The sequence below is a fragment of the Theropithecus gelada genome, chromosome 10 (genome assembly GCF_003255815.1).
Source record: "Theropithecus gelada isolate Dixy chromosome 10, Tgel_1.0, whole genome shotgun sequence".
NCBI classification, from domain to species: domain Eukaryota; kingdom Metazoa; phylum Chordata; class Mammalia; order Primates; family Cercopithecidae; genus Theropithecus; species Theropithecus gelada.
The window spans coordinates 93,333,938-93,358,138 of record NC_037678.1 but is presented as its reverse complement, the minus strand read 5'-3'; positions in this window follow the sequence as shown (position 1 = coordinate 93,358,138).

The following is a 24,201-nucleotide window of genomic DNA, read 5'->3' as shown; positions in this document are numbered from 1 at the left end:
ATAAAACAGTTAACTTGTTGGATGATAGTCAAGCAATCAAAATGTCAAAATGTCTCAATAAAGTTGACTTAAAAATAACAAGAACAAAAAAATGGAAAATGATTTAGTCATTCCGGTAAGTACCCACTGTGGAAAGAAACAATGTTAGATATTGAAAAGAATTTCAAGGAGCTTAAATATAGACTGTAAAATAAGATGTTTGTGTGTGTGTGTTGTTACACAACAGTCATGTTTATGTAACAACATGATTGACAAGTACCAAATGCAAGAAAATGATAGCTACCACTTATTGAGCACCTTTTAAGGGGCAGATTCTACTTTATGTGCATTGGCTGTTTGTAGTGTTGGCTGACTGTCAATACTACCACCACGCTCCCATGGCATGCTTGTCCCATGCATGCCAACCCACCTCACCGACAGCACCTGCAGTTCTCCACGGAGAGTTTTCTCTGGCTACAGGAGCATGCTCAGCACCTCACTGGGCAGGTTGTATGTACAAGGAGTTAACAATTCTGGGAGCAACCCTCAACCAACAATAAACAAGAGATGGTGGAGAAATATGCAAACGTCTTTCCCCATTAGCAGGACAACTCTGAGCCAGGCTCTAGACAACCCAGGGGCACTTTACAGGCCCTCCCTTCTCCCCACCCCCCAATGAGGTCTCCAGCGGGATTAGCCCCAGCTGTTCACAGTGGTCATTAACACACCTTGCAGCAGCTGCATCACTCCCTCACTCTCCTCCTGGTATTTCCTGGGACCATATCCCAAATCAACTACATAAACCTGAATTGTTATGTCAAGGTCTGTTTCTGAGGGAACCCAAACTAAGACAAGCTATTTAATCCTCACAGGAATACTATCAGCTGAAGTTTTACAAATGAGGAAAGTAAGGCTTTAAAAAGCTAAAACAGGCTGGGTGCAGTGGCTCATGCCTGTAATCCCAGCACTTTGGGAGGCCAAGGCAGATGGATCACCTGAGGTAAGGAGTTCAAGACAGCCTGGCCAACATGGTGAAACCCTGTCTCTACTGAAAATACAAAAATTAGCAGGGTATGGTGGCTATATGCGCCTATAGTCCCAGCTACTGAAGAGGCTGAGGCACAAGAATCCATTGAACCCATTTGGCGGAGGTTACAGTGAGCCAAGATTGCAGCATTGCCCTCCAGCCTTGGAGGATAAATAAATAAATAAAGCTAAAACAAAAACCACTTGCATTGCCTATCTGTAAGAGGGAGATCGAGCCAGGAGTCAAGATCCAAGAGGTGATAGTTATCAAAGTACACCCTTCCTGGTTACCTACTATCACAATCGTTTTCTTCCTAGTACTTATCCATTGTAATTATACTGGCATATGAGTTATTTAGTTATGTATTATCAGTTTTCCCCATTGGGTTAGAAACTCCAGAAGGGCAGAGACCTTTTCTATATTCCACACTGCCTGATAAATAGGAGATCAATAAATAATTTGTTGAATGGGTCAATGAGTGAGTCAATTTATAATCAATAAATAATTTGCTGAATGGGTCAATGAGTGAGTCAATAAATAATTTGCTGAATGGGTCAATGAGTGAGTCAATTTTACCTTAGTAAGCTAGACATGTTTCCATAAAGAGGTTCTAAACAAAAAAAAAGATTAAAAACACAAAATGTTAAACATATATATTTGTTGTCTTTAAGAATTAGCTCAATAAGAAATTGAATCATCTGCTTTTGTTGCAAGAATTTTAAAGAACAATCACATTCAGGCTTGCTGTGATACAGAGAAATTGCTGAGGCTGGATCCAAGGATAAGACTGGTGTGTGGTGTGTCCAGGTTTGTAGATATAGGCATATGCAGGTCACAGAAGGAACCATAACTTGTGGGCACCCTACAGTATTCCTGCAGAACTTTTGGAGCTCTGGGATTGAATGGCCAAGGGGAGCAAAGTCAAAGACTGTAGGAATTCCTGGCACAGAATTATGAATCCACTGGATACACTGTTACATGTGGGTATATGGGTGCATGTGAAGGAAAAAGACCATTGCAACAAAATGTTAAAATCACAAGGTTGAAAATAATTCCTTAGTGCTCTCTTATGAGAGCTTTTGGAAGTAGAGAGAGCTGTTCCTGCTCACTTCAAAACTCCCTGTGTTGGCAAGCCTGGACCTTGATGGAGTGACTGCGCTGGTGCAGTGCCCGTATCTCCTCCTTGCAGCACGTGCACCCATCTCCCAGTTTCGAGAAATGTGGGCTACTGACAGCTCCAAGTGGATGCACTCCACACTAGAATTGCCCTAGACCATAAAGAACTGCCTTGCCCAGAGTTATGCCTCCTCCCAGGGGCTGGCTTACAGCTTTGACCAGTTAGTGTGGATATTCAAAACCCAGGTCCTCTTTGCTTTAGTTAGAGCAATTCTGAAAGGCCATCCAAGCTCCAGAGTTTCCCAAGCAAGACCACTTCATGGACACGCAATCTGAGGAACCTCACAAGATCCCGCACTCAGAAGAACCCTGGGTTTGGTTTCATGCTCTACTGTCACCATCTTGAAATTTTTAACAATCTGATTTTTGAATGTGCATTTTGTAGGTAAAGTCCACTGGGACAATGGAGCATCCAGGTGAGCAGAAGAGATAGCACAACATGGGTGTTCTCCTTTCTTTATTGTCCCATTCTCAATGCCCCATAGCCACAGAACTCCAGTAGATCCACCGATGAGTGGGAGTTCAGCAAGACGTAAAGCCAATCACCAATCAGCATCTCATCTACAGCTGAGTAAGCATAACGCTGACAGCCTGTAGAAGCCACACTTTTCATCCAAAGCAGAACTTACTCCAAACACAGAAAGAAGGCAATGGCATTCTAAGAAACATGAGCAACAAGGGAACCCTACCATGTCCTCTCTTATTCATATTAGTTCACTGTATGAGCCCACCATGGTCAGATGGTTACTTTTCCTTTCAGTTCTCTGTTAGTCACCAGTATGCCAAAGGTAAAGAATATTGGCAGAATATGTACATATCAATAAGTGAAATAAAATCATTTGAGTTAGTCTCGTGCAGTGTTTTTACTCTTCTTGTTAGAATAAAAGCCTATGCATGCATGAGTAATAAAATACAAAATGTGTATTTTGGTGATTCTCCATACAAGTTAATGAAACACACTTGTGTTTAAAATTAGTAGTGCATAATATAAAGATGAATGGTAAAAATCCTTGCTAATAATTTAAATTTTTCTTTTTATTTCCTTAAAAAGACATTTAGAAGAAAATAAACACCATCATTGTCATGTGTGTCCATGTGAAGAGACCACCAAACAGGCTTTGTGTGAGCAATAAAGCTTTTTAATCACCTGGGTGCAGCCGGGCTGAGTCCGAAAAGAGAGTCAGCGAAGGGAGATGGGGTGGGGCCATTTTATAGGATTTGGGTAGGTAAAGGAAAATTACAGTCAAAGGGGTGTTGTTCTCTGGCAGGCAGGAGTGGGGGTCACAGGGTGCTCAGTGGGGGAAGTTTTTGAGCCAGGATGAGCCAGGAAAAGGAATTTCACAAGATAATGTCATCGCTTAAGGCAAGCACCGGCCATTTTCACTTCTTTTGTGGTGGAATGTCATCAGTTAAGGCGGGGCAGGGCATTTTCACTTCTTTTGTGATTCTTCAGTTACTTCAGGCCATCTGGGCGTATGCGCGCGCAGGGGATGCGATGGCTTGGCTTGGACTCAGAGGCCTGACAATCATGACAATTTGAGAGACCACAGATAGAAGAAAAAGGTATGTTTTAGTACCTCTAATGACACTTTTTTCCTGCATTTTGAACAAGGGATCCTACATTTTCATTTTGCACTTGGCCCCGCAAATCACACAAAGTCCTCACTTAATGTTGTTGATAAGAGTCCTGGAAACTACAGCTTTAAGCAAAATGACATGTAACAAAAGCAATTTTTCCATAGACTAATTGATATAAACTATAATGAAGTTCCTATGGCAGATTTCTGATCACAAAATAAACACCAAACTTCTAAATAAAGGCAAAATATTTATAATATTAAACATTGAAATAAATGTGAATTATACATATGTTTAAGAAAGATTAATAAAACCAAGGAAGACAATTCTTTACCTGCTTATTTCCAGTTCAGGGTCATGGGTGGCCAGAGCCCATCCCAACAGCTCATGGAGTGAGGCAGGAACCAGCCCTGAACAGGACAATCTCCCACGGCAGAGCACGCTCACACCCACATTCACATTCACTCACACTGAGTCCATGTAGACACGCCAGTTAACCTAATGTGCATGACTTTGGAATGAGAGAGCAAACTAGAGTACTCAAAGAAAACCCATGCAGATATGGGGACATTGTGCAAATCCACACAGATGGTGGCCCCAGGTGCAAATCAATTTTTTTCTCATCAACGTTATAAGGAAAGAACATTGAATGAACCGACATTATTCAGGACCTGCCGTACACAGCCAGATCTGCCCCCCAGGAATTGGCTGAGGCCTCATTGCACCTTTGTTATGGATCAGTTTCTCCCTCTGCCCAGTCCAGGCCTTCCTTACTATTATTATTATTATTACCATTATTATTATTTTGCAGGTGTAGATCCTCAGTGCACTCTCCATGAAACCTTCTACTCACAATTCTTTGCCTCAGAGTCTCTTTCCCGGGAGTTCAAACTAAGACATTTCATCATAGTTCAGATTTAAGAGGCTCCTTGTCCTCAGGAAAAACTGGTGGATGAGACTTGGTAGGCTGTTGCCAGACAGAGCAGAAACTGATCCCAGGCTGGAGAGCTACATCCTAGAGTTGCAGAAGGGCTCAGTATTAAGAGATGTGTCTTCATGCAAAACTCCCCTGGGTTCAGGAGCCCTTGGAACCACTTTAAACATTTTCATTCTTCCAAAATGCTAAAAATTGTGTTTCTTTTGTTTCTCAAATGGAGCTGTTGTTTTTCAAATGGCATAGGCTCCAAATGCTGTCCCTCTAGAATTCTTCTGGCTGTGACCACGTCAGCATCTCATCCTCCAGTGGACTGTCGCTTAAGTGGAGCCCTGGTGGGGAGAATGAAAATTACTGGGCAAAAGTGGAGAAGATCTTCCTGTCTCATGCTGGCAGAGCCAACACAGAGCTTCAGATTAAGCCAGGAGCTATTATTCACGTGAGTCATAGCACAAAACAAAGAATTCTTGCTAGAAAATTAAAGAAAAATTCAAATGACTTCCAACCACTAAAGGAGGTTTGTAGTGAAGCACACAAAATCTTCAAATGTTAGAAAGAAATTTTTTGTTCACATTGAAAGACACAGATAGAATGAGAAACTTTATGGAAATGTGTGTCGCTCATCACCCCACAGCAGTCTGGAAATTTTTGAAAATCACTTTTCACAAATATTATTTTGTTTGCTAGTTTTTGTTTTTACTTCTTCTCTTTAATGTTTTGAAGAAAATAAATAAATGAAATTCTCCTCAAACTCTTTCCCCACTGAAATGAAGCTTTGCTTGCTCTCCCTCAGTTCTCCCACTGCCAGACGGGTCACTGTTAAGAGCCTGCTATATTCCAGTTCATGTGCAAAGCAAGCCCTGGGACTACAGTGATGAACAAAGCAGACACAGTCCTGCTGCTTATTTTAAAAGAAAAACCTAAATTGGGAGAGAATGTCCATGTAACTTCTTGCAATGTGTTGGTTGGTTGTGATGTTTTCAATAAAGCATATAAACTACAATAAGAAAATAACCTTAAGAAAAAGAAAAGCATAATTACAAAGCAGCTGTAGGCAAAACAGGATACTCTCTTGTTCAGAATTGTAGTAATGGTAAAAAATATTTGTAAGCTTCCTAAAATTGTTCTGAGTCTAAACCAGTATGTTTTAATTAGGGTTTTTTAGAGTTGTGTAAGAAATCTAGTGTTCATTTTCATTATAAAAGAAGCAAGTCATAATTTTTTGCACCTCTGAAATCCATACTTAATTGGTTTTTTAGTTGGCAATAAAACTAATAATTCACATGATGGTAGTATTATTTGGCACCTTCTTCCATTTAAAATAGGAATAGAATCCTGTGCTGATAATTTTTAAAAGTCAATGTACAAAGTACATCAAATTATGAAAAATTACAAAAAGAAAAACCTTAGTATGTTAATATTTGTTCTCTCTTGGTAGGTATCTGAGTGATTTTATTTTCTCCTTTACCATTTTCTATATTCTTCAGTTTTTCTTCAATGAACACATGCTTTAATTTTAAGAGAAAAGATAAATTTAAAAACAACAAAGACAATTGTACATACACCATATGGTCATAGTTGTGTGCAAAGTTGTACACAGAAAGGAAAATTTATATTTTGGGCATAGGGCAAAAAAAGGAGGACAATGAGTAAGTTTTTCTCTTCTAGTCTTCTTTTTCAAACTTCTTAAACATCAGTTAGGAATGCTTTAAGCTGCAAGTAAGAGAAAGCCCAAAGAACTGAGGCTTAAATCCTATGGACATTAAGTTTTTAGTTAATGAGGAATAAAGGTAGGCAACTCTTTCAGCTCAATGACTCAATCAAGGACCCAGACTCTTTTACTTCCAGGCTGACACCCTCCCTTTGTCAGCATGATCCTTATGCATCATGTTCTTACCTGACAGCTTCCCAAGCAGAAAATGAAGGGCTCTCCTTTCCTGAAGTTCTGTCTCCTTACATTCTCTTACATGCAATTAGCCAGAATTTGATGCATCATGGTTATGCTGGGAGAAATTTTGATGACAAAGTAGAGAAAGTCACCATGATTAGTTCAGACCAGTCTTATGCAATAGAACTTTGTATGATGAGAGAACTACTTCATATCTGCATGTTCCGTATGGCATCCACCAGCCACATGTGTCTATTACTTAAGAAGTTGCTAGGTGACTAAGCACTAAATTTCTAATTTTAATTTTATTGACCTTTCATTAATTGAAATGTAAATGGCTACATGTGGTTATCTATTGAACAGTAGGTTTAGATAAATCAAAATCCCATACATCTAGCCACTTTCCTCTCATATTGGAGTTATATTAGCAAAAAGATGTGGGAGGAGGAATAGCTGTTGGATAGAAAACCAATTGTGTCTGCCCTGACTTACCATCTGTTTATGTTGTCAATCTTATTTGTCAACTTTTATTTTAGCAAAAATATCAGGTAAGTCAAAGCTTTCAGTGGTGAAGCCTGGCTCTTCCGTCCCAACTTCCACTGAATATTGGGCAGCTTGTTAAATAGTGATTAGTGTGAAATACCTAATACATCTGCACCCAAGTATTCTCAATATAAGAAGGTGAATACAGGAAGATATTAGAGAGCTAATCCTGTATTGGAGGATTAGGGTATCACTTGACATTGTTTGTTTTAGCCCAAACCAAACATGTGTGAGGCTCTGGCCCTTTAACAGATGCTGGTTTCATCTGTCTCTCTTGCCTATGGGGATAGCCCATCCCTTCCATGGAGCCTCTGTGACCATTTCTAGTAGTGATGCTAATTGAGGATGAACACTCCTTTTGGAAACCCTTGGGCCTAACTACTGGCTTTCATCATTAGCACCTAAAGCAGAATCCCTGCATTGGGTATCATGGTTTGATAATTTGAAATTATTTCTCCTGTCTAGAAAAATACCATGTGAGACATGTTGGGTTTCTAATAGCAGGCAAAAAGACACAGTTTTGGGTTCAAGATGTTGTTAGGGGCTGGATGCTATGGCTCACACCAGTAGTCCCAGTGCTTTGGAAGGCTAAGGCCTGGGAACCACTTAAGTCCAGGAGATCAAGACCAGTCTGGGCAACATAACAAAACCTCTGTTTCTACAAAAAAAAAAAATTACATTAGCCAGTCATGGTGGCATATACCTGTAGCCCCAACTACTTGGGAGGCTGAGGCAGAAGGATCACGTAAGCCAGGAGTTTGAGGCCACAGTGAGCCATGATGGTACCACTGCATTCCAGCATGGAGGACGGAATGAGACCCTGTCTCTAAACACACACACACACACACACACACACACACACGTATGCAGATATACACACATATATATATACGTATATATATATATGTTTTTTAAAGAGATGTTATTGGGGATCAAACCTTGTGAAAGGAAGGAAGAGAAAGCAGGATTGGCAGAGGAAACTGTTGAATGGTGAAACAGGTGTGATAAAGCTTGGCCATCATGACAGGGACCTCTAGAGTGAGTATTGCACAAGTCATCAAGCATCAGGGGGAACTGCAAGACTTTTATTCTCCATTTCACTCAGCCACCAGATTCACGTTACCCTGGGAAGGGTGATGTCTGCAGCTGAGACACACTCCGGAGGCACCTGAGAGCCACACCCCTGCATCTGGGCCGCAAGTCCTTCCTTGAAGACAAATCTGGCCTTTGTATCTGCATGTCTGTAACACATGGCTAGAATGACTTCTTGTCGGTGTCTTAACAGAGATTAGAAGCACAAAACAGTAATTTTCTGAATAGTTAATGAGGCCGTCTTTATGGATGGGATTCAGTGCATTCAACCATGTTGTGCGCTGGTCTAAGGAGGTATGGAGTCTTACTGTGTTAGCACCCTAGAGGTTAGTCCAGTCTGAAGCTGGGAGGTTTACTTATTTTTGCTTTTCATTTTTTTTGTTTTTTTCTTATGTGTTTTTTTCTAAGTATTTTGGCTGCATTCATGTGACAAGTTGTAACTCTGCATCACTGAATGAACAAAATAGCATATTGCATTAACTGCTTTCCTCCATTCCACTTTCAGAAATTCTTTAAAGAAATTTGACTCAATTTTTTGAATGCCTTTTCTTTTCATTGTTCTTTTTCTTTAGTTGCTTTTATATACACATACCACATACTCTTAGCTGAGTTGACTGTCTATTTCAGAAGATGTATCAATTATAGCAAGTATGCGGTGATTTGTCAAATGTACAGTAAAATAGCAATTTTTTGAGATTTTGTTGTAAGAAAAACTTATCAGTATCTATGCTCTTATGAGGAAGCATTCAATCAGTAAGATACTTGAGAACTGCTTAGCAAGAAGACATGGAGCCCTGATTGCTCAATTGAATCTGCTGTGAAAAGCACCTTTGTGTGCTATTGCATTTCACTCCTGCAACAGTGCATGAGGTGTGAAGACCAGAAAAGAGCATCCTCATTTCACATATCAGATGTCTCTCTCAGGGCTATTGAGTGGCTTCCCAAAGACCACCCTACCTAAAAATGACAAAGCAGTCCCTCGACTCAAGTGCTGATAATGCAAAGACTGCAGACATACATCTGTATGGCACATTTATCCATAGTAAATCCTGTGCCAGTGGCTATATTTCACAGGCGCTATTGTCACAAAGAAAGAAACAGAGGTGATGCATGAGGAAAACTAGGGAAGCACTCTTTCCTGAGTGCTCCATGCAGAATGTGCTGGGTCCTCTATGCATGCCACCTAACTGACTCTTCACCAAGACCAAGTGAAAAAAATTGCTACACTCATTTTACAAATGGAGAAATCCAAGCTTAGAAAATTTGACTATCTTCCTAATAGCAGTAAGCTCTCAAATGTGGTGGAACTAGAAATTCAAACTCCTGGCATTCTCCTGGTTTGTCCTCCCTCTCCTGCTCCCTCTCTCCCTCTCCTTATCCTCCTCCCCTTTCCTCCCTCCCTGCTACTTCCTTTCTCCTTGAAGAGTTAAATTTACTGTCTCAAAGAGTTCTTAGTACTTTGTAGTTTTTTCTTAGTATTAGCAGATTCTCCTGCCTCAGGCTCCCAAGTGGCTGGGACTACAGGCATGCACCACCACGCCTGGCTACTTTTGTGTTTTTAGTGAAGACAGGGTTTCACCATGTTGGTCAGGCTGGTCTCAAACTCCTGACCTCAAGTGATCCCCCTACTTCGGCCTCCCTGGGTGCTGGGATTACAAGTGTGAGCCACCGCACTTGGCAGATTTTCATTCTTTTTGTGTAGCAGAAAGTATAAAGCCACACATGGTTTATTTGAAATATTTCAAAAATTTAAAAAATGCAGAAGCAGGAAAATAAATTCTAAGTTCAAGTGAGGGATGATGGTAGTTTGAACCAAAGGGTTGCATGTAGTAAGAAATTGTGATTTAAGATATATTTTAAAGTTGGAAGTAGCAGGATATTCCGATGGAGTTTGACTTTGGTTTTGGGCCCACTGAGTTTGAGATGCCTTTGAGAAGTGAAGGAAGTAGAGAGAGAATACAAGAAAAACTGGCCAGGCACTGTGGCTCACGCCTGTAGTCTCAGCACTTCGGGAGGCCAAGGCAGGCGAGTCACTTGAGAATAGCTTGGGCAACATGGTGAGGCCCCATCTCTACAAAGAATACAGAAATTGGCTGGGTGTTGTGGCGCACACCTGTAGTCCCATCTACTCAGGGGGCTGAGATGGAAGGCTCAATTGAGGCTGTGAGTTCAAGGCTGCAGTGAGTTGTGACTGTGCCACTGCACTCCAGCCTGGGTGACAGAAAAGACCTTGTCTCGAAAAAGAATCTGAAAACAATGGAACCATGCCTTCATAATTCTAGAAAGGAAGTTATTTTCAACTGATAAATCCATATTCAGTCAAATAATCAAGGGTGAAGGTAAAATGATGCATTTTTAGACAAGCAAAGACTCAGGGTTTACCTCCATGTACCCTTTCTTGGGAAGCTATTGGAGAAGAAAAACAACTTTCCAAATGGGTTTCCATTGTAACTAAAAGTCATTTAGAGTTTTGCCCTGAACTTTTGGACTAATTCAGATCGTTTTGCCCTTTAAGGACCTCAGGTTTAAAATCTGCTCCTTAATTCCTGGGGTGTAGTTGGATCATCTGCAGAAGATTTAAGACTGAAGACGGTATGGCAAGAATCCCACTGTATCTTTCACATCTGACACTGTTCACCTTCAAATCTACTCCACCTACCATGCGAAAGCTTGTTGATTTTCATGCAAAAGTAGATGTTATAGATCAAGAAGCCTTTATTGCAGTCATTTTAAGTAGATAATAGATTCATGTTTTGTTAACTTCAGGGTCTGTCTGGAGTTTCTCCATGTTAGTTAAGTCATTAGAAAGACTTAATTACTTTGCTCCAAACACAAGAAAAGAAGAGACGCCAGCCTTTGGCCTCTTGTAATTTTTATTTTATTATATTTTATGTATTTGTTTTGAGCGTCTAGCTCTGTCACCAAGGCTGGAGTGCAGAGGTGTGATCACTGCTCACTGCAGCCTCAACCTTCTAGGCTCAAGCAATCCTCACACCTCAGCCTCCCAAGTTGCTGGGCCTACAAGCACATACCACCGTGCCTGGCTAATTTTTTTTTTTTTGTAGAGGTGGAGCCTCGCCATGTTGCCCAGGCTGGCCTCTAACTCCTTGACTCAAGCAACCCTCCGCCTCAGCCTCCAAAGTGCTAGGATTACAGGCATGAGCCACTGTGCCTGGCCAATTTGTATTGTATAAAGAAAGTATTAATAGTAACAGAAAGGGAAAAATATTTAAGTACCTACTATGTCCTAGGAACCATGCTAAACACTTTTAATAACTCCCTTAATCCTCATAATAACCTTATGTAATGAATGCAGTTGATGGCATGTTGCCAATAAGGAACAAAAGCACAAGCTTTGGGAAGCCCAGGCTATGATGGAGGCCAGAAGTATGGACTCTTCAGCCGGACTGGATTCATTCTCTTCTCCCACCCACTAGCTATAAGACCATAGACACATTACTTAGCCTGACCTCCTGACCTCAGGTTTTTCAATTGTAAAACAGGAATAGTATTTGCCTTATTGGGTTATTGTGAGGAGCCAGAATTTGAACCCATGTCAGCCTGACTTTATGTAAAATTTTGCTGCCATATTTTATGTATACATATATATGTACAAAGAGAGAGGGCGTGTATGTGTGTGTATACACATGTAGAGAGAAAGAGAATAGTACACAACAAATTAAGCATAGAGTTTGATATCCTCATGACTTTGAGATAGACAAAGTTTTCTTAATAGGACACAAACAACAGTGAGTGTTAAGGAAAAACTGTACAAACTGTACTACATTAAAATTAAGGATTTCTGTTTATTGAAAAGCATTATGAGAATTAAAAACAAGCTACAAAGTGGGAGTGGATATTGCAGTGCATATATATGACAAATGACTTACCAGAATATATTAAAATGCACACAAATCAATAAGGACAGACAACCCATTAGGAAGATAGACAAGAGATTCAAACTGGTACATCACAAAAGAGGACACCCAAATGGCCAATGAGCACATGAAAACATTGTCAACCTCAGTACACCACAGGGAAATGCAAATTAGAACCACAATGTGAACACGCTAGGCATGGCTCAAATGACTGAATCTGGAATGACTAAAATGACTAAATGAAATGAATGACTAAAATGGAAAATATAGGCCATGCTAAGGGTTGACAAGCATGTGGAACAACTGGAATATCTTATATCTTTTAAGATCTCCACACAGAGCCAAATTGGAAAAATAACGGTGCATATATGGCCCCTCAAAAAGAATTACAATGGCTACTGTTGATCATCCATTGGATAGAAACAAATTCATATTGAAAATGGGAATACAGTAATTATCAAGGGTCAGAAAATAAACATACACTCAGCCCAGGCATGCAAAAATCCATTAATTCCTGGAGAATAAGAATAATGACTCTCACCGCTTTCCTGTACCAGAGGAGCCATAAGCTAAGCCAGCCAGCTGCTTGCTTCTGCTTCAACTTCGACCCTCTTGACAATGCACAGAAATGACCAAGTTGGTATTTCATCAGAGTATAAAATGAGGAGAGAAATTATGAATGCAATATAGTAGTTGTAAAGTAGACATTTCTGTTTGACCTTCAGTGTGTAGATAATTACCTAAGAGAGGTGACCTCAGGATCCCAATTGGAGGTGGCTTCAACTTAGAGACCATCTTGTTGGCTGATCTACTTTTAAGTTCTCAAGTCCACATAAGAGACTGGATCCAGCATAATAAGGTGCTTTTTAGATCTGAAGAAACTCAGCTGCTCTTAGTGGTATTCCAGATGGATCTCTGTTAGACTGAATTTTGTTTCCTCTGCTTAAGGTGTTTTATTATTCTGTACAGTTTAGATCTTCTGTGAAACAATATTAGATTAGACATACAGGAGATTGAGGGGAAAATATTCTGTGCAAGATTAAGGAGACGGGGGACAGGAGAAGGTAGAGAGAGCCTTCAAACAGCAAGGCAGTTGGAAGCCTAAGAACAGCAAATGGGAAGGAGAAAGAGTTGGGTTTGAAGAGCTTTAGATTGTAGTTCTGAGAAAGTCTCAGCCAATGCAGCAAGGAGTCCCCAAGCAAAGGTTGGCCAGTACGTGAATATTGACAGGAACATGCAGGTTCTAGCAGCCCTGCTGTGCTCTGTCTTTGGCTAGGAGCAGCCTGAGGAAAGGGTGGCCTCAGTGTTTAAGACAATGGATCTGGAGGGTTGGCAACTGGGGCTGTTCGTCAACTGCACTCCCTGAAGCAGATTCCCTGGAAGAGCTCTGTAGTTGCAGAATACTAAGAACTCTTTCAGATAATAGATTTAACTCTTCCAAGGAGAAAAGAAATATCAGAAGGGGAGGAAAAGGGGGTAGGAGGGGAGAGAGAACAGGAGAGGGAGGACAAGCAAGGAGAATGCCAGGAGCTTGAAGTCATACACCTAGGAGTTGAATTTGTGGTTCCACCACTTTGGGAAATATGTTCTGTCTCTCAATGGGAGCTGAATCCTGTACAATCTGCATTCCATATCCATGGGTTGTGCATTCGCAGGTTCAACCAACCAGGGGTCAAAAATATTCAGGAAAAAAACAACAATACAACAATAAAAATAGTACAAATTTTAAAACCATGCAATAATGCAGTATAGCAACTATTTACATAGCATTTACATTGTACTAGCTAACTTTACATTGTATAAGTCATCTTGAGATGATTTAAAGTATACTGGAGGATGTACCTAGGTTATATGCAAATACTACAGCATTTTACATCAGAGACTTAAGCTTCTGCTAATTTTGATACTGCAATTTTGATCCCTGGCTGATTATGCTATTAACAATATTAGTAACTAGTATTTTGAGCACTTATCATATGCCAGGGGCTCTTCTCAGTATTCTGCATATCGAAGACTCATAAAATGGGAATGGAAGGGAAGGAGTTAACAATTTTGATGGCTAACATTATATGAAGAAAAGTTCAACACCATTGATCATTAGAGAAATGCAAATCAAAACCATAATGAGATACTATCTTACACCAGTCAGAATGCTCATTAAAAAATCAAAAAATAAGAAACGCTGGTGAGGTTGCAGAGAAAAGGGAACACTTATACACTGTTAGTGGGAGTGTAAATAGTTCAACCATTGTGGGAGACGGTGTGGCAATTCCTCAAGGCCCAAAAACAGAAATACCATTGGACCCAGCAACTCCATTACTGGGTACATCCACAAAGGAATATAAATCATTCTACTATCAAGATATATGCATGTGTATGTTCATGCAGCATGATTCACAATACCAAAGACATGGAATCAACCCAAATGCCCACCAATGACAGATTAAATAAAGAAACTGGTACATATACACCATGGAATACTATGCAACCATAAAAAAGAGCAAGATTATGTCCTTCGTAGGAACATGATGGAGCTGGAGGCCATTATCCTTAGCAAACTAATACAGCGACAGAAAACCAAATACCACAGGTTCTCACTTATAAGTGGGAGCTAAATGATGAGAACACATGGACACACTGAGGGGAACTGGGCCTATCAGAGGGTGGGGTTGGGAGGATTAAGAGGATCGGGAATAATAACTAATGGGTACTAGACTTAATACTTGGGTGATGAAATAATCTGTACAACAAACTCCTGTGACACAAATTTACCTATGTAACAAACCTGCACACGTACCCCTAAACTTAAAATAAAATTTAAATAAAAAATAATTAATTAATTTTAAAAATTTGATGACTTAATATGTGCCAGACACTATGCTAGGTACTTTGTCTCTGCCCTCTTGTTGTGGGGGCCAGGAACCACTGGTTGAAGCATTAGCCTTGCCATTAATTTACTGTTTCATCCTGGACGTGTCACTAGATTTCTATCTATCAAAGAAAAAATCTCACAGATTCTCTTGGCACCTTCTTCAGTACCTTTGCAATTTGTAATTGCATCTTATTTGTTTATGATGCCTGTCTCCCTCATGATAAACTTAATGATGGTGGAAATTTTTGTCTGTTTTATTTATCATTACATCACAAGGGCTTGCATAGTGCCTATCCATAGATTAAAAACAAATGTGAATTAAATCAGTGAATAAACCTTTCATAGCCTACACCCTTTCAGTCACTCAGAGACTCTGATTCTCATCAACAAAGAAATAAAATATCTAGTTTTTTACATTATAAACATATATGTTTATAAGCACTTAATTATTTCTTTCATGGTAAAGTTAAGAAAATGAAATTATAGTATTATCATTTTTCAAGTAAACTTTGTTGTAAAATCTCAATAATTTTAAATATTCTGATTTCAGCTTTTACTCTTACCACCCCCTGCCCTCCTACCCACCCACCCATGGTAACGTATACAGTCTGCTGAGAAACACTAAATCAGATGACATGACCCCTGATTCTGGTGACCACAAATCTCAGTATTTTTGGAGCAAGATCAATTCCCAATATTCTCTATAATTTCTTTTTCTGTGCTGATAGATTCACAAATCATAAACAAAACATTTTTTGACAGACTGGTTCTCAACTTTTGATTCTGAAAATATGGTCACCAGATCCTGAAAACTTCTGGAAGATTTTCCTAGGCATTGTTTAGAGGAACTTTGGGTTTGTGGTGAACAGTTTGCCTGACAATAAATCTAAGTGTCACGATATCCATTTCCACGTGTCAACGGTCCATTCTCCTTAAGCCTTGACGATGTCTGTGCCTCCTTCCTGACCCTTTCCACCTCCCCACCCACTTGCCCTCTTGGCTTGCCATGCACGCATCCTGAGCCCTGATTGGAGGAGAAGATCTCCCCCATTGCTCCTCCATACCAGTGGTAATCCAAAGAGTGTTTTGTGACTGCAAGTGATCTGTGACCCTTTCCACAGAACTTACAGCAGAAAGGTTTTTGCTAGATTGTAAAAGACTGGCTTAGTTGACATCTCCCCAGAAGCAAATTATGAAACAAGAGATTTTCCTGGGGAGATGATCCCACACAGTACTGGGTGGAAGAGAAGATTAGGAAAGTGAGACAGGGAAGGGATAGAAGTCAATAGACAGAGATGGTAAACGAGCAGGTTTCCTCTGTAAGTAACTGGGGCTCAGTCCCATTAGAGGCCCTCTGGGAGAGGGTACAGAGCGTGCTTCTCAGTTGTACCAATGGGAGGCCAGGAAGCAGGAGCTTTTATCCACCAATTCCCAAGTGAGATTGATTGAGGGTCACTCCTGGGGGCTTTCACCTTCCCCACAAATGCCAGCCTGTGCCCCACCTTGTGCAAGAAAGCATGTTCAAGAAAGCCCCCTGATAATGAATGAGCCACAGTGCTTCCAGTACGAGCCCACAGAGTATATGAACAGGGCACCAACAGCATCTTCCACAAAGACCAAAGACATCTAAGAACTGGGTCTGATGAGCTTCTGCCTAGACTAATTCCATCTGAAAAGCTATGTGTTGGAGTTGATCCACTGACATCGTCACTAATTCACCCCTTAGACCACCCTAGCTTTTTCTTACAGTCCCTTTTTTTCTGCTGTAGAAAGTCCCTGTGTTTGGTTCATCAGCAGAGCCATATGTTAATAAGCAAGTACTTGGGAAACAGCGCATGAGCAAAGAGTGGATTTCCATTGCAACTGGATCGTGTTTTGCTTCTGAGGTGGAGCCTGCCTAAGATGTCTCCACAACTGTGTCTCATGTGTTAGACAGTCACTTCTCAACATTTATTGGATGTGACAATGTACTGGGTGTGGTCCTAACCCAGGGGACTTCGAATCTAAATAAACCTCTAACTTTCTTTGATGTATGGTATTTTCCTTTCCTTTCATTCAGTGGTTCTTTGCAGCAGGTGCTGACATTTTTATTATTCACACATACGTCTCCAGGATACCATCTCCCATAACACTTCAAATTTATGCAGGAACTTTCTTCGAAGGAGGCCAACGCTCTTCTAAATAAACCATCTCTATCAACACAAGATTTTAAACTCAAGGAAATCCTCATGTGAAGGAAAAGGAGGGAAAACATGTTTTCCTCATCCTGTATCTAGAAATAGAAAGAAACACAGTGGGTCATGGCTTTCATGCAAGCTTATGGCTGCCTGAGCGCAGGAAGCCTCAGTTCCACACCTGTAAAATAAACCTGTAAGTAACAAAAAGGCCAACTGTATACGTCTGCAAGGGGAGTAAATGAGATAACTCGTGTGCTAGTATAGGTCAGGATAGTAAATGTGAGCCACAATTGTGTTATGGAGATGCAAAAGCTTTACTTACAGCTGCCCCATAACATGCAACTCACCATAACATCTGGGAAAAGTGGGAAAAACTTGAATTCAAGGGCTGACCCCAATGCCAACCGTATTGGCAACCACAGAATTTCCCTGAGCCTCATGTTTTCCACAGGGATAACTATCCTTAACTGGGGAGGATAATGTTTTTCCAGTATCACCTTTCTCAGGATGCTGTTGTGAGGCTTGAAAAAGACAATAGCTTTTTTGGTGGGTGCAGTTACGGTTTTCAATCCCTCATTTTCTCTATCATGCAACTTAGTGGCACAAATATGATCCCCCTTCCATGGATGATGAGATTGGTCACATGACTTGATTTGGCCAATGAGATACTGGCAGAAGTGATATAAACTGAGGCCTTAAATGTGCTGCAGGGTTCGCTAGGCCTCTAGTGCTCCAGAGAGCCACTGTATTAAGTTACCACAGTTTATCCAAATGGAGAGAAGTCATCAGCTGTTATCACCGTATACCATGCCATCTGGAGCAAATTAGCATTAATAATAAGGTTATAAAAACAGTAATCATTCACATTTCTTACTATGTGCCTAGGCACTGCCCTCAACATTTTACAAGATTTAACTCATGTAATTAACTCTCAATAACTCTATGAGCCGGCACTATTATCCACTATTATTATTATCACAATTTTACTTATGCAGAAACGAAGGACTATGGAGGACAAATGATTTGCCCAAAGTGCTCCAAAAGATTGAATTTGCAGTTCCAATCATATAATCTTAATCTAGGGCCCAGTCTGTTCACCATTACGTACTACCTAGAACACAGGAGCTGTGAGCAGTGAAAAACATAAACTTTCCAGAGCGCAAACTCATCTAGGTGCTGCGCACTACCATGATGGATAGCTCTGGCTATAGGGTGAGACCAGCTCAGAGTTCGAATCCACTTTTCACTAGCTATAAGCAGATGTGCCTCAAAACTTCTCTAGGCCTCAATTTTCTCACCTGTAAAATGGGCTCATATGAGTCATTCAGTGCTAAAGCTATTAGAAAGGTTAAGCGGGCATAGAATGAGGTTAGTTCCTGTCTTGTTTTCCGCATCCAGGCTTAAGGCAGGTGTCTCACAGAGAATCACTGCCCTTTTGAAGAGTGCAGGAGCTAAGACAGGTAGCAGAAGCCCTGATGACAATCTTTGCCCACCTCTGTGCTTGGTCCTCAAGCAGTTCCAACAAGGACAGAGCAATCCTTTGTTCGTTGCCATAAAAACTGCTCCTACTTCAAATGGGAACTTACGAAGCTGGGGTGTTGGGTTTTGGTTGATGCTTTTAGATCAGCATCCAAAGGTTTGGGCTTCTGACGTCATTCGTCTCTCACCCATGAGTTTAGAAAAATTGAGGATGCCAAGTAGGGGGAGCGACATAGTGCCAAGGGTACATGATTGTGGCTGCCAGCAGCAGAATGGGTGGCCTCAACTCTGAGGCCAACTACTGCCCCATGACTCTGAGGCCTGTTTGGCTTTCCAAAAAGTAAAAATATCATTCATTTTTATGCCAACTTCCAAAGTGGCACATCTATTCTTTCTCAGTGTTCCAGACATTTCCTTATCTTTGCTGGATAGGAACATCTCCATACATCCATTTAGCACAGTGTTTATTATAAGAAAGAGTTGGTTCCAGAACTCAGGGCACTTAACATCTTTAAACATAGATTTCAGAGTCTCTAATCTGATGGAAGCCACATTCTCCCTGAATGGGGTATATCTGAGTATCTCCCAGGTGAGTTAGGAGGCTAAGGAGTCTTTTTATAACGCACAAAAGGAATATGCAATGTTGTGTTTTGATTTTAAGCGGCTTGTAAATGAAGTCATAACTGCAGGGCCAACCTTGAAATATGGTGCCTCACCCTGCTGCACTTCCTGAGGTCACTAACTAGGGCTGGCATATGAAAGCAGGACAGAGCCTATAAATTAGTATTAACTCTTTGATTTTACTGTGAGTTTCTAAGACCACGAAGTGAAATTGCTGGGCTCAAAACCTAGAAACCGCCTTGGCTTGCTTGCAGTTTTAACCCTTCATCCTCAGTTCATCAAGAAGCCTATAAAAAAAAAATCATGAACACACTTCAACCACTGCCTTTCACTCCCCTAATGAACACAGAAATGTCCATGGAAAAGTATGATTTACAGGAATTGCAGTAACCGCCATTTCATCTTTGCTGTAATAAGGTCTCACAGTTGACAACTTTATAAAACACAATTGGTGTACCAGCAAAGCAAACCACTTCTGAGGGTTGCCTCAAGATTGTCCAGTCCCTCCAATGAGCTTTTATTTGCAAGAATAACCCATAGAAGGCCAAGAGATATGCATAACATAATATAGCTCCTGGTTCTTAATATGCCATTTTTTAGAATCAGTGGAGCAAGTTTTATTGAGTGGGGTCTGATGACCCACACATTTTTTAAATGAGGAGATCTTTTTTAAAAAATGAAAAAGAAAGAAAAAAACACACAAACTAACTTCAGATGGTGAGTTTGACCTTTACTGATCTGAAACTAAAAAAAAAAAAAGCTTATTTTTTTTCATCTAAAGTTTAATAAAAATCATGTTTCCATTTTTCTGTGACTGTTTCTCAGTAAACTCTCAATGTGTGTTTCTCAATTTTGAAAGAAGTCACCACTCAGGCTATAAACCAATGATTATCTTTGCTATAAAAAATATTAAGCATCCTGAACTTTCTTTATATTATGATGGAACTTGCAATATGCTATGCAATTTCATAGTAGAATCACTCTTTCAACAAACAGAACCCACCAATTTAAGGACCAAAAAATCCCTGGTTCTATAATCCTAAGTTCTATAACCCTCACTTTGGTTTTCATTTTTGGCACCAAAAGGACAAAAATATGGGAAAAGTTGTTTCATCAGTAGCTGTTACGAATAGAAATTATATAAAATCTGCACTGATATGTAATATAAGATCGTGTAGGAGCCCGATTAGTGAACAACAATAAATCTCACTTTGATCACTGAAATGACCTCAATAATCCTTAGAACAACAAGTTTAAAAAGCTTCCCCTTTCTCCCTAGGGACGCTGGCCTTGTCCACTCGTGCTTCCCACAAGGAGCCTTCCCGCCCTGTCTCCATCTTTGGCTCTCAACTCATCTATACTTCTAAGGGCCCATCTCTTCTCCCTCACTCCTACCATCTTCAGGACAAGTGACACTACCCAGGTGGGGCAAGAGATGATCAACGATGGAATAAGAGGGAAATGCAATTTCTTCCATTTATGTTTGCTTTCTCTAAATAAATGATGAGCCAGGCTTTTGTCTTGGTTGATATGCGGATGAACACTGTCCCTTAGCAGGCTGCATGCCAGTGGTCATGTGTCACCGACATTACAGGAAAGATCCAGAGGACAGCAGCGGAAGGCAGTCCTCTCACTCCAGGGCTGATTTTCTGCATCTTGTGACACATTGCAGCTCACATGTGCCCAATTTAATGGGCTTACGGATTATACTATCTGGTTTTAAGTACACTAAACCCCTCAAATTGGTTAGGTGGCTTAGTAAAAAAGATCCCTGAAAAGCATCCATGAATCAAAGTTAACACTGATAGTGAGGGCAAAGTAATAAGAGCAAGATGAAGGCCGGGCTGCCATGCCTCCTCCTCCTCCTCCTCCTCCTCCTCCTAAAGCCAGGTGAACGCACAATCCATGAGACAAGCCACGGGCCAAAACTGTCTAATTACTGAGAGCTCCATTCCCACCCCAGAGAGAGTAGCCCTCAAGGCATTAGCTCACGACAGTATTAAGCCATCACAACTAATGAGACTTTTTTAAAAATGTATTTAATTTCTTTATCTTTTGTTAATTTCTATTTTTCTGTACATTTAATGTCCATATAATCATAAAGTAGTAGAACTTAAATTGTTGATACATAAAATTCAAAATTGGTTTACAGGTAAGCACGTATGTTAAGAAAATAAAACAAGAATGAAACCAAAAATTTAATTCTCACATGTCTTTATTTGGATTTCCCCCGGAAGCAGATGCTAAGACAAAAATTCACTGACAAGTCATTTATTTTGGAGTGATCCAGGATATACATTATCAAGCAAGTGATCTAAGGGTAACAGGAGCTTAATCTCATTGAGAATTCTGAGAACCACAGTAGAACACACCTCAGTGTCTTCCATCTGGGATGAGAAGCAAGACCGTAGGTTATTTACACACCAACTCCCATTAGTCATTGACTGAGGGCTGCTCCTGGAGGGGGTAGGAGGGGATTCATATTCTGGTACTTCTGGCCTGTGCAAGAAAGCAAAGTAGGCTCTGATGGCCAGAGAGATTATCAGGTAAAGAAATGCAGATGATGGCTGATGGGAGCCAGGAGTCAGGTCGGTGTGCCTTGATGGGTGCAGGACAGAGGATATGAGTGGGGCTAGATCACCCCTCTGAAACAACTCTGATGACACACACATCACTTCTACTTACATAACCTATTTCCAATATGGTACTTTTTTCACCCTGCCCTGCAAATTTAACATATCCATTTGGTCTCTCCAAACACAAGACAAGCTCCTTTAAAGTATACCCCATCATGTGTCTATTTCTATCTCTGTTCCTGTCACAGTGGCCAGCACTTTGTAGTGAAGCAGTGCTTTTGGAGTGTGTTTACTAGGGATCTACCGTGTGTCAGGCAATCTTCTAGGTACTGGAAATAAAGCGGTGTACGTTATAACCTCTGCCTTTATACAGGTGGCATTGCATTCACAGATGCTGAGATACGGTATTCATCCGTGCTAGCCCTTGAATCAGTTAGCTTCTGCGGCATAATAAACAACCTGAAACTCTCAGTAGCCTAAACCAGAAGAATGTATTTTGCTCATGAGTGTGTGGGCTGTGTGGGGCAACCCCGTTCCACTGTCACCCTCCATTCCCTCAGCTCATGCGAGGAACAGCCACCCAGCTAGGGCATGCTCTTTTCATAAGACAGCAGAAGTTCAAGAACAACAACAGAAACACGTGATGTCTCTTAAGGCCTAGGATCAGAACTGGAACACTGTCACTGTCCCCTTGATGTCACAGGCCAAAGCAAATCACAAAGTCATGCCCAGAGTCAAGGATAAAGGACATACACTCCTCCCATAGAGGTGCAGACTGCAAATCACTTGGCAAAGGATAGAGATAAAGGGAAGGGTAAAGAATTGGGGACAATGGTGCTCTTAACTGCAGTTTGAAAATAAATACATAGAAATATTTGTCCCATAAATATTTATTATTTCCGTGTTCCTTACAAAGCTGATACAATTAATCTCCATTAACTTTCTGCCTCTCCTTCATTCCACGTGTTTCTGTGCAAGTGATCGTCTTCATCAAGGCAAGTAGGTAGGCCCCTCACTGGCCAGTCCAGTCCAAACGCATCTCCCAGGTCACAGTGAGTACTCCAGGGATGGGCGTTCATCAACCATCGGAAGCCTTGCTCTCTGAGATCACAGGTCGCTTTACCTGTAACCTCTGGGGCTACCTTTCCTACAAAAGCTGGAGAATGGAGCTAGCACTGGAGAAAGCAGAGCCAAGGGTAGAGGAGTGCCCGATTTGTGGTGTCAGTGGGAATTTCTGTCCTCCAGACCAGAGTCTACCCAAATTATGATAGTTCTCAGGTGGCCCCACAGGTAGCTGCCTACCAAACACAGGGAGCTGCCTACATTAAAAAATAGTAACAATAATATTAGCAGTGCTAAGTAGATTGACCCATTCCTCTCCTAGAACCTCACTGCAGCACATCGCCTCCTCTTCTATACCACACATCACTTTCCCCAGTGTCTGAAATGCACCCAGGCATGCTTCTTCCTTTTAGACCCTTAGGTCTTTGATCAACAGGGCTCACATCCATCCCATCTTCATATCCCTATGGTACTAAGAAGAAAGCTTTGTATTCTAAACAGTTTATGTATAATTGTGGATAAATGTGTTCCAATAGTTACCAAGCTTGAGTAAATCTACTCGGCACATCCAACTAGGCTGTCCTTCAAAGAAGCCTGCTGTCTCCTACAGCATTCACAGGTTACTCTCTTCGGGTCCTGATGTCTTTGTGTTTTTAGCATGGAATGAATAATCATGTATATTTAGAAGGAGTCACAGAAAGAAAATTCTACCATCAAGCACGCCTTGTTTTATTTGATGTGAACTGGAAATACAACATAAGAAAGAAAATGTTTACTTAAAAATATATTATCTCCATCTCTTATAGGCCATAAGGTTCTTAAGAGCAGAGAATATTGTTTCTGTAATGATTCTCTGCAAAATGACTCAGGTAAGTAGATCACAATGAGAATCATTTAATAATTGTTGACTTAGAGAACTTAAAGGAGTTGGGAGTAATTATTTCACAGCTGCAGCAAAAATGTCCAATAGAAGAAGACAGTAAAATAGCATTCACTAAAGATCCACTATGTGCCAGACACTTAAACTATAATTGACATAAATTATTAACTTACGGTTACATGATTCATACCACAAAATAGATTCTAAATCTTGGGAACAGAATCAAGAATCCAGAAGTGGATGGAACCACACATATATGAACAACTGATTTTCAACAAAGATAAAAAGGTAATTCAGTAAAGAAAAAACAGCCTTTTCAAAAAATGTACTGTTTAAAAAATTGATATATATATGTAAAGGAAAATTAACTTATTTTCATACCTTATACCATATAAAAAAAAGTAATGTAAATAGATCATAGATTTAAATGTTAAACCTA